Here is an 18,471-nt window from a genome sequence, read left to right as displayed (position 1 = left end):
CTTTCGTGAGGCAGAAGCAGCAACTGGTCCCTGCGGGTCGTGGTTTTCCGGGGCGGCCCTCACGCTGCCCCCAAGTCCACGCCCAGTGCTCCGCTGGCCCTGCAGCCTGCACTGTACAGGTGCTGGGGTGGCACACTGCAGCACTCTGCCCTTCTGGCTCGTCCCCCGACACCTCGTCCTCGGGGGAGGGGTGCAGAAGCCAGGAACTCCCGGAATCACCGAGCCAGGCGTTCTAGGGGCAGGGGGCGGTGCTCAGATGAGGACGGGAGGGAGTCCGGCCAGCCGCCTGGACATCCCACGGGAGGGAACAATGTCCCTTCACTCAGCACACGTCCCCTGGGACCCTCTGTCACTCTGCAGGAAGGGACACCAAGTTCTTACTCCCCAGCAGGGTCAGGTAGAAGCCGGCACCAGGCTGGCCTCCCTTGACCACGAACTCAGACCAAGACAACCCTGGGGAACCTCTGAATCAAGGCACGTGCCCTTTGTAGCCAGAGCCCACCCCCCGCCACCTCCACCCAAGACACACACGGCAAAGTCCGGCCGGGACTCCAGGTATTTTCAGGATACTGCACGGGAGGCTCTCAGGCCTTTGGTATGTAATCAAATCCTCTTACTAGTGTGCTGTGAGGTCAGGAGCCGTCGAGAGACAACTAAGGAACGGAGGCCACGGAAGCGTATTTCGGAACAGGCCCTGCATGTAGAGTAACGGGGAGCGTGGGCCAGGGAACAGCGCCCCACCCAGGGGGCCGTGCCCAGAGGGTCCTGTCTGGGGGGGGAGACGGCAGCCGGGTCAGGAGCCGAGACGTGTCGACGAGGAGGAACTTCAATGCTCCCAGTTCACGGCAGACACACCCCTGGCCTTCCGGAAGGTCTGGCCCTTGGCTTCTTTGCATCCTGGAGAGGATCCAAAGCAGGCTCTGCCCTGGCAGCACGCAGCCCGACGTGGGGCTCGAACTCATGAACCGTGAGATCACGACCTGAGCAGAAGTCAGGCGCTCACCGACTGGGCCGCCCAGGTGCCCCGAAGCTGGGCACGTCCTGCTGTGCTTGTGGACAGGCCGTCACCCAAGCAAACAGACCGCCGCTCACTTTCCTGGGGGATCTGAGCGAACTCTTCCCCGATCTAGGGTGCCACGGAGCCCACCCGGGGGGCTGGCCCGTTGCCCCTCCATTGCCCATCAGCTCACGTTCTGAGGGTCTTCCAAGCAGAGTGGAAGCTCCCGGGGTGGGGGGGGGCGGGGGAGGGGCAGGGGTCCTGCTCCTTGTGTCCCAGGACTTGTGTCATCTCCCTGCATCCCGGGTGCTTGCTAAGTGTTTTCTAGCTGTCCTGTCATGTGGACACGTGCGAACAAAGTGCACTGCCTTTGTGACTTAACCTCCAGGAGTCCTGCCGCGGGTGTGGCCTGTGTGTTAGTGAGGGTTCTCCAGAGACACAGAACGTATAAGATGGAGAGATTGGGACACCCGGGGCGGGGAGGGGGCGGGGTGGCTCAGTCGGTTGAGCGTCCAACTTTGGCTCAGGTCACGATATCAAGGTTTGTGGGTTCGAGCCCCACGCCAGGCGCTGTGCTGACAGCTCAGAGCCCAGAGCCTGCTTCAGATTCTGTGTCTCCCCCCCGTCTCTGCCCCAACCCCCCTCACGCTCTGTCTCTCTCTCTCAAAAGTAAATAAACACTGAAAAAGAATTTTTAAAAACATGATGGGGAAAGAGAGAGATTCATGATAAGGAACTGGCTCAGGCAGTCGTGGAGGCCGGAAAGTCCCAAGGCCTGTGGGGTAAGTGAGCACACTGGAGACCCAGGACAGCCGATGGGGTGGTTCCAGGCCAAAGACAGGAAAGGGGCTGATGTCCCAGTTCAAAGAGTGCCAGACAGGAAGAATTGCCTCTTATTCTTGGGAAGGTCCAGCTAATTGTTCTAGTCAGGCCCTTCACCTGATTACATGAGGCCCACCCACACGCAGGGGCAGGGAGCCCCCTGCGTCACTCAGTCTACCAAACCAAATGCTGATCTCATCCAGAAACACCCTCACAGACACACTCAGAATCATGCTTGACCAAATATCTGGGCACTCCGAGAGCCCCATCAAGCTGATGCATAAAATCAACCATCCTAACCTATGCTAAAATATTAAGTATTTTAATATAATTTCCTCAGGAACCTCATGTTCTGTTTTTTTTTTTTTATTATTATTACTAAGTAACAACACCTCCCCACACACCAAAAAAATAAGTAAATAAAAGAGAGGGAAACAACCTTATAGCCCCAGACTGCCATTTTCTTTTGCTGACGATTCTGGAGGTCGGGAGATAGGGGGAGGGCTGGGGTGGGGGGGGGGTTCGGTCAGGCCGCGCAGCTCTGACCTTCCCCGTGTGGCCCAGGCCGGGCTGGGGGGATTCACAGGTCAGCTCGCCGCCCCCTCAGAGGTCGTCCGAGCACGGCACCCCAGGCCGCACGCCCCGGCCTGGTCTCTGGTCGCACTCCTACCCGGCTGCCTTCCCTCGGGAAGCAGAGGCAGACGGAGACGCTGGCCGCGTCCACCTTACTCTGTCACGCCAAGCATTGTCAGGCCACCCAGACTTGAGGGGGTGGGGGCAGGGACCCCCGAGCGTGGAGGGGGAGGCTGTGTGACAAGGTGATTCTGAAGGAAAGCGTGGGGCTGGAGGGACCCTGTGCCTCCGTCTTTGGAAAGTCAGCTGTGCCCACCCCTCCTGTCCTTCATCTATTAAGAGCGCCGTCTGACCGTGCCCGTGTGGCCTTCGCCCGGATGCCCAGGAGGCCGAGGGCACGGCCAGGCTAAGAGCCCTCCGCCGAGGCACCGGTTACTCCATCAGGGGACGGGGAAGGAGACCCCGTAAGCTGCGTGTTGGCTGAACTAGACGCCATCCGGACTGGCCGCCCGGCGGGTCTGTGAGGTGCCGGCCGTCTTGAACTCTTTGTGAGGTCGAGCGGCACGCTCTGGGAGTCTCAGTCAAGGGTAAAATGCAAACAGGGGCGACCCATCCGCTCGGGGAACACATCGCATCCTGACCCGTCCCCTAGTTCGCAGCTGCCAGGTTGCTTCCTAGGACGGACGCCTGTTTGGCGGCCAGGCCACAGGCCTCCCGAGGAGGGCACCACCCAGGCCTGCTTGGAGAACATTCCGGGTGGTAAGTCACTGCCGACACTGGGGGCTGTCACCCACCCTGGCCGGGGCCCTCGGTGGGATGTGGGGTGCCCTCCTCGGGGAGGGGGTCTGTCTGCAGACGGGTGAAACACCTGGGGCCAGAAGTTCCCGGTCTGGATGACATCGCACTGCCTGTCTCCCAGACGTCCCGGTGGGGAGCCAGCCCAAGGACGCCAGCGGACCGAGAGGGCCCGCTCGGCTCACAGAACGGAACTCCAGGGGCTCCATCAGTCCCTGGGCTCTGAGCAAGGGTTTTCAGCCGCTCTCCCAGCTTCTCGAGTTAGGTAAGAAGGAGGGCGGCTCCGTGCCACCACGGTGGGGCCACAAAGCCAGCCAAACGGCCACAGTGAGCACAGACCGCCCGTCCTCGCGTCACGTGAGCCTGCAGAGCCAAAGGGAGGGCTCGCTTCGCTGGCCCAAGCCGTCGGGGAGCGCACAGGAAGGGGCTGCCGGAGACCGTCCTGCGGGTCCGGATGCGGGTCCGGGTACCCCTCCCCAGAGAGCCGGAGCGGGCAAAGCCCACCCGGCCCTCGAGGAACAAGATAAACTCCTTCATCTGATTTGCTTTTAAAGTCCCTGGAGAAAAAGAGAGAGGGGACAGACGGTCTTTGACCCGACTGCCCCAGGGAGAAACCTAGAGGTGACAAGATCCCAGCGATTTCGATTTCCCCAAGGGGTGAGGGCACGGAGGGGCTTAGCTGGGGAGAAGGGTATCGTTAGCCTCGCCACGTGATCCGGCTTCCAGCTGGCAAGGGGTCGGACAGGATTTTCTAGTAACATGTGCGAGAGCGAGGAGGGAAAGGCAAGGGCGCTGTGCTCAGAAACCTTCAGGAAGTCCCTCTCACCTTGAGGCCCACGTGACTGTCAGGGCGCAGCCACCTGGACCCGCTCCGGAGAACCCGCTTTGTCAGGGGGTCCGGCCGGCACTTGGTGACGGACGAGGGGTTGCTGCGGAGGACCCCGCCCCGGCCCTGCCTTTTCCTCCGGGACCCAGCGAGCACGGTGGATCTGGGGGCTCTGCCACGGACCCCGAAACCGGAGGCTCCAACCAAATAGTTGGAAGAAGTTTCAAGGAAATGTTTAGACAAAGCCCAACTTGGCCAGCAAGTTCTGCATCCTTCCTGGTAAAACGTGGAGGGAAGGTTAACGTGGTCACGAGGCAGAGCATCGAGGTGAAACCGACAGACGCTGCACTTGACCAGAGGTCCCGGGCCTCCGCTCCTCCGGCCAGGAGGAGACCTGGACTCGGGCCAGGTGACGGGCGGCTCCCGGGCTCGCCTGGCACAGGTGACAGGGCTGGGCGGCTGACGTCTGGGAGAGGAGCCAGGCCTGTAGGCACAAACAGGCCGAGGAGCCTGGCTTACTCACCACCTCCACCTCCGTAAAGCCATCGCTACGCCCCACCCCTATTTTTAGAGCTCAGCATTGAAAAGGTCAAGTGCCTTCTCAAGTGTTTCTTTCTCTCTCCCGCGTTTACGCTCTGATTGCAGCGACAGCCCTGTGCTTCTCCCCCGCCCCCCACACCAAACACGGCTTACCTCTTACCCAAATTGCCAACCAAGCTTGAAATTAACAGCACTTGGGGCTTTGGGTTTTTCTTAATCTGGCCCCAACCCTGACTCCTGGAGCCACGAAAACGTGGTGGCCGTTCAGGAAAAGCACATGCATGCAACCTGACCGCCCCCCCCTCCCCACCAAGGGTACGGCCCCCTTGCAGGAAGTCCACCGCCTGTGTCCAGGGCCGGCCTCGATTTCTGACCCTGTCCGTGGAGAGCTGTGGGGTCACGTCCGTCCTGGCTGTCTCCTGTCACCTGTTGCCCTGGGCTTCTCTGCCTGCGCCTGTGGGTCACACAATGCCCACGACTTCTCCTGTTGCCACCTCTTTCCCAGGACCCCCTGAGGCACGGATAAAGCCCACCCTTCATTCCCCATTTGCATGGTCACCGCAACCGGGCCAGGGCTCCCAGACGACAGAATCTGGCCCCCAGGAGGGAACCAGCCTCTCCGCAGACACCCTCTCCTCTGCTTCAGCCGCAGAAAGGTGGTGATTCTGCATCATTTTAGGATACAGTAACATTTCATTTCTATTAAGGACCGTTCAAGATCTGTGAGCATGCAAAGTAACAATTTAATGCTGCTACTTTCCCCTAAACTGAAAGACAGTGGTATCGCCTGCAATCCCGTCACTCCTGTCAAGCGTTGCCCCTCGTCTCCCGCGGACCCTTGTTCATTGCCTAGTTTTTTAAAACAAGTGTTCAGTTTGGGAGTGACTTCCTATTTGCGGAAGAGTTGCAAAGGCAGTGCCCCTTTTTCCAGCCTCGCCCGTTGGCAATGTCTCACCTGACCACAATGCACCTGTCAACTCTGAGAGGCCAACGTGACTATCCACTAAAGTCCAAACTTTCCCCTGAGCTCGCCATGTTCTTTCCTGTTCCAGGATGCAGCCCAGGATCCCACGGTCCGTTTGCTTCCCCTGCTTTTTACTTGCTTACTTTTAGTTAGGAAGCATCAAATGCCTCGGCTCTGCCTTTCATTTTAGCAAGGACCCAGGAAACCCGCCGCATGGCGAAAGTGAGACACGGAGGTAAAGCGGGCGTTCTTTGTATCTCGGAAAATGCGGTTTGCGTGCATAGTTTCCTTTCCTGGCCCCCGAGGCAGCTGGTGTGTGTCACCAGCCCCTCAGCTGCAGAGGAGCAGAAACTACTCCGCTCGCTTGCGCCTTGCCTACCCCCGCACTAGTCGGGGCTCTCCAGAGAAGCAGAAGCAACAGGGTGTGTGCGTGCGGGAAGGACAGTTTACGACAGAGATGGCTCATGGAATTCTAAAGGCCGCCATACCCCAAATCTGCAGGGTAGCCACTGGACCGGGACCCAGGGAAGAGCTGACATCGCCCGAGTCCTGGTGCCGTCTGCTGGCTTGCTTCCCTCTTCCTTGGAGCTCAGTCTCTTGTGCTAGCCAGTCCTTTGACTGATTAGACGAGGCCCACCACATTAAAAAGGGCGATCTGCTTTCCTCAACGCCCACCAACTTAAATGTTAACCTCCTCCCAAAACATCCTCACAGACACCTCCAAGAATAACACCTGACCGCACGTCTTGGCACGGTAGCCCCCTCAAGTTGACACATGATATTAACACACATCACAACCTCTTCCCCACTTTTTCCTCTGTGCCGTCCCACAAAAGACTCCAGAAAGGTGGGAGGGAATTGGACACTGTGGCTGCAAGAATGGAAGGCGGAAATGCACTGGTTTGCACTCTATACGGGAGCACCAGCATACATGTGAATAAGTTCTTCTCGCTCTTTGTTTGGAACAGGAAGGTCTGCGGGTGTGCATTCGAATAACGGGTGTGGTGGCTACAAAGATGTGGTTCCGTCACGTGTCCTCTGGGGACGAGGCATACAAAGTGGCTCTGGCCCTGACCCTGGGACACCTGACATCCAGGAAGGGCTTTCTTGGAAAGGCTCATCCATTTCCAAAGTCAAGAACGGCGAACTGGGGAATAAACACGGCCCTGGCCCAGATCCCTGGTGATCTGCGAGGGCAACCTGGCCATGTGGGTCCAACCACAGAGGCTCTGCGGGAGGGAGCCCGCGGGGCCCAGCGGCTACCACCTGCTGAGGCCGGGGCGCGTGCAGGATGGAAGCATGGGAGAACACACCCGGCACAATTTCTGTGCAGAGACGCGCCTCCCGGCTGACGTGGAGGAAGGAACAGTAGAACGGGGCGGGGACGCAGAGCTCGGCATCCCCGCTCTGCACGGAGCTCAGCCCACAGAGCATCCTGGACCTTGATTTCTAGCTCTGGAAGCAAATTGAGGCTTTTGCCAAAGGCGCTCTTAACTTTCCTTTCTTTCCAGTAAATTCCACTCCAAGCCAGGGGTTATCCTTCGGGGTCTGAAATACAGACATTCAGGAGGAGTAAGGGAGGAACGTTGCAGAGCAGGCGGGAAATTTGTCCAGCATTCTCCCGCATTTTAGCATGAAGGGACGGATCCTACAGAAGATAGAGGCTCGCCTCATAGAAACGTCCTTTCCGTTGGGCCAATGCGGGTCCTCAGATACGCTGCGGGGCACCTGAGGTCACGCACGACTCACGCGTGGGTCCACCGGACTGGAGAGAGGTCCCTGCGTGGCCGGCCTCCACTCGCTACTGACCACAAGTGTGACCACAAGCGATGTCTGGAAAGACCCTGCCCCGGCAAGGCCTGGGACCCCACGCCAGAGCCCGATCCCTCTGGGGTCGCTCGGTAAATGCCCCCCACAGAGATGCACTGAGCTGAGATGGTGAGCCAGGACAAGGTCCGGCGAAGGAAGCCCTCCTCGACCGCAGGGGTGGGGGTAGGACATACGTGCGGGTGGAGGTCCGTTCAGCACCAACAGTGAGCCTTGACGTGAATGACGAACGTGAGATAATACCGGCATAGCGACACTGGCTTATTCATGGTGACAAATGGGCCACACGCACGCAAGATGTTCATCACGGAAGAGACCGGGTCTGTGGAACTCTATGTACTATCTGCTCAATTATTCTGTCAATCTGAATTCTACTAAACGGTTAGAATCTGCCGGTGGCAAGAAGGTTGGGGATGTGATACCCATGTACATACAGAGCCCAAATGCGCGGCATCGTTCCGGGCAGGTTTCTGAGTGACTGAGGACAGAGCTGGGAAAGACACTTAACTGTCCACCTTTTCATTCCCTTTAAACTGTGTCCCACGGGCATACACTACCTATTCAATAGTAAGTGTAATTTAAAATTCGAAGACACAAGAATAGAGGAGCTAAAACAAAACTGTTCCGTAATTTGGGCAGAAGCAAAGTCCGGGGGAGAAGAGAAGGCAGACCACGTCCCTAGATCTTAGCTGCGGTGGGGTGTTTCTGTTTTTTTTTTTTTTTTCCAACGTTTATTTATTTTTGGGACAGAGAGAGACAGAGCATGAACGGGGGAGGGGCAGAGAGAGAGAGGGAGACACAGAATCAGAAACTGGCTCCAGGCTCTGAGCCATCAGCCCAGAGCCTGATGCGGGGCTCGAACTCACGGACCGCGAGATGGTGACCTGGCTGAAGTCGGACGCTTAACCGACTGCGCCACCCAGGCGCCCCTGTTTTTATCCCGGTCCAAGTGGTACTTCGGATACTGGTAAATTCCAGATGCAAGCCCGGGTATGCCACTTGCGGGCAGCAACGCCGTGGTCATAGAGTAGTCGCTGGCTCACATAGGACACCTGGCTGGAGCGAAGGAGAGGTCGCCCCTTCGGCACAGCGGCAGGGCTCCGCACTCCCCCCTACAAGTCTCCCCTCTTGCTCCCAGATGTTTCAGGACTGTGGGCGTAACTGGCTCTTCCGCTCAGCCAACTCTTCCCTCTTGGTGGGAACGCGCTCGTTCTGGTCGGAGGCCTCCTGCCACGGCAGATGGGGACTCCGCCTGGGACGTACCCAACAGAGGCAAAGACGCCAGGCTGCTCCCGCGGCTTGTCCCGATCCACAGATTTCTAAACAAGTCGAGAAGACGGGGGTGGGGTGGGGGGGGTGGGGGGGGGGGGGGGTGGGAATCAGACGAAGCTGTTCACAAGAACTCGCAGGTTAATTAACACACCAGGCTTGCAGTGTGCAGGGGGGAAGGGTGGAGAGATTGTTACGTTGCCGTTAGTGTTTTCTGATTTAATAAGGAAAAATATCCTGAACACCTGTGAATGGGGCACGCTCCTTTGCGGCCAAAGCTCCCAGCTCTGCTCGTTGGCAGGTTTTAAAAATGTTGTGGGACATGTCACTTTGTGGATTCTCTGGCTGTTTCTTCTCTTTGTCAGATGGCAATGCAGTTAAGACTTGAACGGCATTCTGGATTTCTGGCAAAGAGCGGCGTGACCAAGAACCACTAATGTCCTCCGCTCAGAGCCTCCTTGAAATGTCAAGTGCTCTTGAGGCTTTGTGGAAGTGGCAGGAAAAGAACATCTCAAGCTTTGAGGATGTAATTCACTCCCAGCAGTGGGATGACACGCTCCCGCGGGGTGGCCCCTCCAGCCTGTCTCTGAATGTCACGGCCGAGCTCTTTCTCGGGGTACCTCCTTCCGTTCCCCTCTATTTAGCAGGAGCATAATCAGTCAGCTTCCGATTTTGTGAGTGGAACTGAGTTCATGGTAAGCATGGCCAGAGATGCTAACTGTCGCTGCGCACGATGGGATGCTTTGATGGTCCCAGCGGATTCAGGGTACGGGGTAAGAAGAGAAACTCAGGGAGGTGTAAATGCGCCACAGGGCAAGAGTCTAAGGGCCCTGAGTGCATGAGGATTCCCTGGGGCGTTTGCAGATGTCCTCCTAGATCCACCGAGGCAGGTGTCCTGGGGTGGGACCCAGGAATGTGTCACGATTCCAGGCAGATCCACCAACAGCTCTAGCTGGGGAGACACACGCGTGGTCGAGGACAGGAATTATTCCTCCTCCTCCTCGTAGCCCGAATCAAAGGACCAGTGGGTCATCCGGGGGGGAGACTGCGGGAGAACGGGCCAAGGGTTCCTACATTTCTGTGCCCCCAAGGCTTTGGAATCTGTGTGGACCTCTACCGCATTCTGAGGGGGGAACGTTTGAAACAGCACACAGGACCTTTGCACTGGGATGCTTTCCAATCGCAGTAATGACTTAGATTAGACCAGGAAGAGGACAGAGCCAGGCAGCCTGTCCCGCACCCGCCCTGCTGAGTGAGCGGGTGCGGAGATGACGCCCTAGCGCACTCGCCAGGAACAGCAGCTGTCGCCGACGCCCGCCGCAGCCGCCTCCCGACACCCGTGCGTCTCGGGCCCACCTCCCGCCCACGGGGCCTTCCCCGTCCGGATGCTCCGGGGGTGGCCCCCAGCCGAAGAGGGGAGGGGGCCGCGGGTGAACACTCCGCTCCCTTCACCCGAGGGTCCCCCCCCGACCCCCCGTGGTGATTAACCCTGGTCACTGCCCATCACTGGCTTTTCCGTCCACGCATCTCTCTCTCTCACTTATGCTTCCAGGAGGGAACCACCCAAACACACAACTTAGCCCAGCTTCCCTCGGGCTGTGCTCATGGAGCAAACCAAACTCAGAGCCAAGCTTCTAGTTAAAGTTCTCCATCCTCTGCTCCCGATGAGGTGTTTGAGTTGGTCTGGTCTTTGAGAATTAAGGATAGGTTGGGGCGCCTGGTGGCTCAGTCGGTCAGGCGTCCGACCTCGGCTCAGGTCACGATCTCACGGTTCGTGGGTTCGAGCCCCGCGTCGGGCTCTGTGCTGACAGCTCGGAGCCTGGAGCCCGCTTTGGATTCTGTGTCTCCCTCTCTCTCTCTCTGCCCCTCCCCTGCTCATGCTCTGTCTCTCTCTGTCTCAAAAATAAATAAACATTAAAAAAAAATTTTTTTTTTTTTTAAAGAATGAAGGCCAGGGAAGCAAACAAAAGTTATCTCATTAGAATGGGCTAAGTCCATATGAAGTGATCAGTTGTAAAGTATTCAAAGTTCAGACTAGCAGAAAATCATACAATAATAGAAATGCAAACCCAGAAGTGGCCACGGACAGCTGGTTATGACCCTGTTGACCATGGAGCTAGAATTGCAACTGTTAGCTGCAGAAGAGACAGGTCTGGCATGATTCAGAGAGAGGAGACGGCCTCTGAAATCAGAGAAGGAAAGGAATATGACAATACGTCTGCCCTGCCGCGGAGCGTTCTTCCTTTCCTTCTCTGGACGGTGCATGGCGGTCGTTACTAGGAATTGGATTTTATTCATAAAAATGTTACAGAGACAGTTCATATTCTCACGTTGACAGGGACGCATTACCTTACCCCTCCCCCACAAATATTAACCCAAGATGGATCATGGACTCCACGACAAAAAAAGAAAACCATAAAACTTAAAAAAAAAAAAAATAGGAGAACATCTTCAGGATCTCACGCTAGTCAAAGAGCTCCCAGACGTGACACCAGAGGCATAATCCATGAAAGGAAAACGCTGACCAACGCGGCTTCACCAAAGTTCAAAACCGCTTATTAAGGATAAACACTAGTGACTGAGCATCTGACAAGAAACTTGTATCTAGAACATGTGAAGCACTCTCAAAACCCAACAATAAAGAAAAACTTCATTTAGAAACCGGGCAAAATACATACTACATCTCACCAAAGAGGATGCAAACAGTCACGTGAAAAGATGTTCAACAGCGTTCCCCGTTAGGGAAACGAAATTTAACTGTGATCTGCACACACCTATGAGACCGCTTAAACAGAAGAGTGACAATTCTGAATGCTCAGGGGGGTCACAGGGACCGGATCACTCATGCACGTCTCGTGAGGGTGCAGGGAACATCGTTCAGCCACCCTAGAAAAGTTTGACAGCTCCTTATAAAACTGAACGTGTAATTAACATACGACCTAGCAATTATACTCGGGGACATCTACTCCAGAGGAATGAAAACTTACGTCCACGCAAAAAGTTGTACGTGGATATTCACAGCGGCTTTGTTTGTAATGATCACAAACGGGAAGCAAGCAAAATGTCCATCAAGGGCGAATGCTTAAACCAAGCGTGGTGCCTCCACACCTCTCTATACCTCTCGGCAATAACAAGGATTGGAGTTGACCCACACAAGAATGTGGATCGATCTCCAGGAAGCCACACTGAGTGAAAAAAAGCCAGTCTCAAAAGGTTATGTACTGAGTGGTGCCATGTATAGGACAAAGTTATGCAGATGGAGAACAGATGAGTGGACGCAAGGAGCTGGGGGGCTGGGGAGGGACGTGGGGCATCCTATTTAAGGGCCACGTGGCCACGTGAGGCATCCAGGTGGCGATGAAAATGACTTGTATCTTCCCTGCATGGACGGCTGCATCCTGATCGTAACATTGTATCGTAGTCCTGCAAGGTGTTACCACTGGGGGAAAATGGATAAAGGATCCAGAATCTCCGGTGTTATTTGTTACAACTGGATGCAAATCTACAATTACCTCAAGGTGAAAACATTCAACCTTTAAAAATGGAACAAACACACGCAGAAAAAAATGATACGATTAGGTAAAAAATTAATAAAACTAACCTGAACGAATGTCACCATCATGTTCGTGCGTGAAGGCAAATATTTTACTAAAGAGCAATACACATTAAGTAACAGTAGAAAAGAATTTTTAAACGATTACGGAAGCCAGAGATGCAGGCAGTCACTGCTATTTGGCAGTCACAAACATTGCTTTTAGTCACCCCCAAAACTTAAAGGAATATCGTCCTCACAGCCTGAAATCGTTTCTACTATTGTAGTCAATAGCATCATTATCAGCCTTCACCGTTGGAGGAACTGAGCCAAAAAACCATCTCCAAACCGTAAATCACGCTCGGTTGCCAAGGACGTCACTAATTCTGTATGATTTAAGCCAGTTCACTAACAGCTCCTGTCGTGCAGCGTTCTGTGAAGTTCTGGCCTGCTCACCCGCTTGTGAATTTGCAAGATTCTTTTTCTTCCCGTCGAGACCCTCAAAGCCTGCACCTGCCTGTCCCCTCTTCCCTCCTGGGTCTTTTCAGCGACTTCTCCATAGCGTATCTCAAGCCTGCGACCGGCCAGTTAAATGGGACGCAGGAACATCCACCAGGGGCAGGAGCATCCCAGTGAGCTCTCGTGCTGGGTCTTAGAGCTTCGGCTCCTAGACCCACCTGTCCGCCTGCTGGGGTGCCGCGGGGAGTGTGGCGTGGGCAGGGTCCACGGGCAGGCGGTTGGGAGGATGGTTTTCCTTGGGCCTCCACTTTCCTACCTGGGAACTCCCTGTGCGCTCAGCAGCCCAGCCGAGCTACCTTACGCGTTTGCACGAGAAGGAAGGAAGGAGGAAGAGGTGACAGAGCGCGCCTTCCCCTGGGCACTCGGCTAAGGGCGTGGGGGTGGCGTGGGGCTTGCACAGCAGGGCTCCCGCCACCGACTCCTCTCTGGTTCTGCTGGAGGAGCGCAGGATAGAGGGATGTCTGGGTTTCCGACGGCAGCAGGCCTTGCCTGGAGGACAGGTGTGCTAGGGTAGCCGGGAGCTGCCCGGGACCCAGAGGGCGGAGGGGGTTATGAGCCAGGGGGGGTTCAACCCTGGGAGAAGAAGCCAATAGGAGTTAGAGAGCCCCTCCCAGCCTGGGTGAGAAGGCAGACTGGGCCGGCAGCCTCGGGGGGCCAGCGTGCATCCCAGCCGGCATCCGCCGTCCTCCCCCCCCCCCGCCCCCGCCTCAGCTGCACCCGTAATGTTCAGAAGATGGAGATCACCAGCCACGTGGCTCTGCCTTGTGGCAAGAAATTACACCAAGCAGGGCAAGTCAAGAGGTATGGCGAGACACCCACGCACAGCCAGCAATGACACGGCGCACGCAGAGGGCCCTAAAAAGCGCGGGTGACGGAAGCGAGCCCGTACCCCTGACGGCAGAAAAGGTGGAAAAGCGCCTCTGCTAATCCAGGAAAGGGAAAAGGGGGGGCGCTGGCAAAACCGCTCTCTGCTCCCTCGAGCCACTCAGCGGCTCTCCTCGGCAGGAACGAAAGCCCTTTGAAAAGGCAACGATTTGCTGAGAAAACATTCATTTAAAAGTGTCCTGCAATTCCTGACACTCTCATTAGATCTTGGCCGGAGCAGGGCGCCCATGCCAGAAGAGGCCGGTGGATGAGGAGGGGGGCGGAGAATGACAGCCGAGGACACGGTGCGGTGCCCGAGAGTCGCGACATGTGAGGCCGATCGTCCCAGGATCCAGGGAGCCCGCGGCCGAGCTGTCATCCATCTCGCCCGGGGGCCCGCGTGGTCCCTCCCTGTGTCCCTCCCTCTCCCTGGGTCTCCGGCTCTCTCCTCCCCACCCCCACCCCTCGCACACTTGAGCTCGGCTGGGCAGCCGTCCAAATGATTCATATTAAATTCTAGCTATATTCAGCACAAAAGTCACGTAACATCAGAGGATCACAGTTACATCAACCAACAGGCACTGGGGAATTGATAAGCAGCTAAAATTAGGTCATCGCATAGCAGCGGCTTTTGATGGATGAAGTGAAACGTAGCCGCAGTTTGCTATTTAAAGGTCCGTTACAGACCTCTTCCTGTAGCCACAATGAACTCACAACAAAGTATCAGGCCTCTGATGAAACGTCTAATCATCCCTGTGTGCCCGCGGACCGTGGCAAAGATTTACAGGTTCCTTAAGAGAGGGTTCAGCTCTCAGGCCGAGCAGTGCCAACAAATGCATTTTAATTCCCACGTCCAGAACCTAACGGCGGCTGTTTCTCCCTCCTCTGGGCGAATTCCGCAACGTTATTTTAATCCCTTTTAAAAGCATTCTGTCAAACGCTTCAGCCTCCGAAGCCTGGCCCGGCTCGGGGTTGCAAAATTCTTCATCTACTTAAAGTGAGCACAACCCTCGATGGCCAGGCCTTCCTCAGCTTGCCCTGGTGGCCTCGTTTCTTTTTCCTGCCCCTTGAGAATCGCATGCACGCCCTTCCAGAATGGCTTCCCGGGTTGGCGTCCGGGCGGTTCAGTCTGAGGGCCGTGTCCAGCGGGGTCTCGGCTCCTTGGCTGCGGCCCCAGCCTGTGTGGTTCTGGCTCCGGCCCCCCCAGGGCCGACGAGGTCCGGGTCGGCGGTCTGGTCCTGGCTCCCAGGGACGGCCACCGTGTCGGGCATGCCCCCTGCCACCAGCATGGATGCTGAGCCTCCCCAGATACCAGCTCCAGAGGGAAAGACTGCAGAGGTGTAAACAGCCAGGAAGGGGCGGCGGGGGGCTTCCGTGGGCACAGGCGATCGATCCAGGGAGGCCAACCAGGCCTGAAGTTGGGAAAGGCCCGAGGACGGAGCTGCCTTTGTGATGGAGACAGACTCCACGCAGGCAGGGGGGCCCCGGTACTGCCCCCTCCCTCACTCCAGGGAAGGGGACCCTCCTCTTCCGGGCCCCAGGGAGAGCAGGGTGTGGGGAAGGCTTGGGGGGCAGGGGCGCCTCGGCTAGGGCCCCCGCAAGGCCTGGACTCTCCCAGCACGCCACGGAGGGGACCGCCTCACGAGGTGCCCGGGTAGGTACCCAAGAACCCGGCTGGAGGACCCGGGAGAGCCGGCAGGGCTGGGAGCCGGGGGACAGCCGAGGTCACGGAGGGGCCCTCCAGCACGGCCCGGTCGCCCCTTCCCTCCTCTTCCCTGCTGACCAGAGGCCGTGATTGTCCTGTCATCCCAGAAACATCTCCACACCGGCCAGGGCGCTTCGTGGGAAAATTTCACGCCACCTGCTTCCCTCTGGAGCCAAACACTTGTGCTGGCTTTTTGTCGGGAAGACAAACTCTCTCAGGGAGGAGGACTGTGGCCACCGTATTAACCAGGTGCCTTAAGTGAGGCTGCTTCTGAAATCCTACAGACGTTCATTCGCCCCTGGAGCCCGCAGGAGGGGAGCGCAGAGGCCCCTTCATGGCTTCCTGCGATGTGGCCAAGGGTGGGGTGCGGCAGGAGCTCGCTCGGGGGTGCCCAGCGGACAGCCGGGGGCCGGCCATTCACTCGGGCTCCGACGAGAGGCAACGGAAAAACTGAACGTTTCCCTCAAGTGGAAGGGTCTCGGCTGTGTTTCTGGATCTGATTTAGTTCGGGTTCCCCCAGAAGCCACCCCCGGAAGGCTGCCGTCCAGGCGGCACGCTTGGTGGGTCGCTCCCAGGGCAGGGGCGGGGGCAGAGGGAGGACAAGGAAACGACGCGGGATGGGGAAGCAGAAAGAGAGCCCAGGGCCACAGTCTCTTCTGGCGTGACTCAGCCCGATCGCAGTCGGGACCCCGGGGGGCCGGGAGTGTGTGTGAGCTGCTGGGTGCGGGCGGGGCATGAACTGCAGGCGTCCGGGCCTGCTCAAGAGTCGGGGTGTCCCCCCCCCCACCCCCGCCGCCGTGGGAGAAGCAGGTGCCGGAGGCTGGGAGTTCGCAGGTTCGCCTGCCGGTGGGCGGGGGTGCGCAGTCCCAGCGACTGCGGCCAAGGGTTCATCGGCTAAAGTGCTGTTCAAAGCTTAGGTCTGAGCCCCAGGTCAGGGGGATGGGACCCTCCCGTTCGCGGCACAGCCTCAGCCGTGCGCACTTTTACACACAGCAGGCTTGAAGGTCGTCCCGCTGGAGACGACGTGTCCGTGGGTGGGCCCTACCACCAGAGGGCCTGTTCCTTGAGGCCAGTAAGTTGTCACCCGGTAAATGACACCAGGCGTCATTATTAACCAGCTTCGTCTCCAGTTAGATCGTATCGAGACGCCGGAATCGTGCTGACAGAGCGTATCTTCCAGACAGGGCCACACCTGTGGGTATGAGCCACCCCCTCCCAGGTCTTCTGGCCATGTGACACCAGCCTCCGCTCCAGGGGGGTGATCCGGGCCCCCATCTGTGACGGGCTGAAGTGGGTCCCCTCCAACATTCGTATGTTGAGGCCCTGACTCCCAGGACCTCAGAATGTGTCTGGGGACAGGTTCTTCAAATAAGTCGGGAAGTTTAAATGAGGCCATTAGGGTGGGCCCTGGTCCAGGGTGACTGGCGTCCTCATGAGGAAAGGAAGTCGGGACACAGACGAAGAAGGCGGCCCAGGTGAGAACGCAGAGTGGGGACGGCCACCCACGCGCCAACAGAAAGTTCCCAAGAAGCTGGCCCTGCTCACGCCTTGTTCTCGGACTTCCAGAGCCAGACCGAGGCAATGAGTGCGTGTTGTTCACCCCGCGCAGGGTGTGGGGGTTCCGGCAGCGTTAGCAAACTCCTCTTCAGCCTGGGGGGGGGGGGGGGTCTGCAGCCGTCTCCCCGGCAGAATGCAAGGGATCCAAGGCTAGACCGGCTCCCTGTGTCTCCCGGATGCCGGCCCCTGCGGGGCTCCGGCTGGCCGACGTGGGGAGACGGCACGGAAAAGCTCCGAGGCCCCCGAGGCAACAGCTGGCACCAGACATGTGGGTGAGGGAGGCTTCGGGTGACCCCCGGGCCCCAGACTCAGGGTCCTGCAGCCGAGGTCCCAGGCACGGTGGAGCAGAGGCCAGCCGTGCCAGCACAGCCGGACCCCCGTGCTGGCACAGTCTTGGCAACATTATGGGGTTTCTGATCAGTGGCGATGCTTCTAGCCTTTTCATGACGACCTTTAAAACCTTATGTAATATACTTAAATCAGCACGTGCTGAGTTCCAACTTTGAAGGCTTGTCTGTCGTCTTCACGCTGGGAAAGGCGAGGGAAGCAGCATAATTACCCCCGTTTCCTTTTTCTTGCTCTCTCCGCATCTCTAAATTCTTGCTAATCGTGTAATTATCTCTGAGTCGTCGTCATGCCGGAGCATTCGCATCGTGGCCCCTGTCTGGAAGTTGCACACACACGCGGCCCGCGGCCCTGTATTTCAGCGGGCTCGGGGCTGGCCGCCAGCTCTCTGACCCCAGCTTCTGAGTGTGGTGGCTCGCACGTGGTCAGCAGGGCTCCCGGTGCCACGTTTGCGGAGACCCGGTTTGTTTGTGGTTTTCTGACTTCTGACGAGTCGGCGGTGTTCGCGTTACCACACCTCGCCTTCCGGTGTTTTCTCTGAGAGCTTCTCGCACCAAAGGACACGAAATTTCCTACCTTTGAGTTTCCTGGAGAAACACAGGCTGGATATTTTCTTTGGCGTTTCGCAGTTTCGAGTGTGTGTTGTTCGCCCGCCCTGTGTTTAGGAGCCCGGGTCCTTTGCGGGTTCTCTTCCCATGGTGAGTAGCGGCTACGTGGGTGCTGTGCGGGGTGCGTGAGTGGCGGCCGTGGGAGGGATGGCGGTGTGGCAGGGCCACCTTCACCAGGCCCCGCGCCCCCCCGGGCCCTCCACCAGGACAGCAGCGGCCGCCGGTGTCACCAAACTCGAGCCGTCCACTGTGCGGACAGCCCTCGCCTCTCCATCCCTCCACCACCCCGGAGTCCGGACGACAAAGGACGGCTGCAGGTGACCAGTGGACCCAGCATGGAAGGAAACCCTTCTTCCAGAGGCGCCACGGAGCGGCCTGCAAACATTCACCCACCACGGTCACCCGCGTCCAGGGCCGGCCAGCTCCTCCCCCGCTGCTACAAAGGCTTTGCGGGAAGCTCTCCGGGGGGAAATCACAGTGTTTCAATTCTGCCAGTTATCCGCCGAGGGGTCAGTGTTTGCTTCATACCGTGTGGCGGCTTAACTAACTGAAAGGATTAACCTTGGGGAGAAACAGTCTGAACGTGTGCCAACTGTACGAAACAGTGGCTTGCACGGGGGGGATACAGGGCAGCCCAAGGGACGTACGGCCTGAACAGCTGTGCCCTGAAGGCAGTCTCTAGGCTGTTCCGCTGGGACGAGGCTACTGATGTCCAGGCTCCCCGGGCT

General features: G+C 57.7%; 1 protein-coding gene across 5 annotated transcripts in view; it reads right to left on the bottom strand.

Moving 5' to 3' along the window:
* AUH (AU RNA binding methylglutaconyl-CoA hydratase) overlaps nucleotides 1-18,471 on the bottom strand; it is a 327,291-nt gene that overhangs the window by 72,763 nt on the left and 236,057 nt on the right. The window lies entirely within an intron of this gene.

Source organism: Herpailurus yagouaroundi, unplaced genomic scaffold (assembly GCF_014898765.1).
Source record: "Herpailurus yagouaroundi ecotype Mexico unplaced genomic scaffold, PumYag 199, whole genome shotgun sequence".
NCBI lineage: Eukaryota > Metazoa > Chordata > Mammalia > Carnivora > Felidae > Herpailurus > Herpailurus yagouaroundi.
The sequence above is the reverse complement of the archived record's forward strand: the minus strand, read 5'-3'. Positions and strand labels throughout refer to the sequence as shown.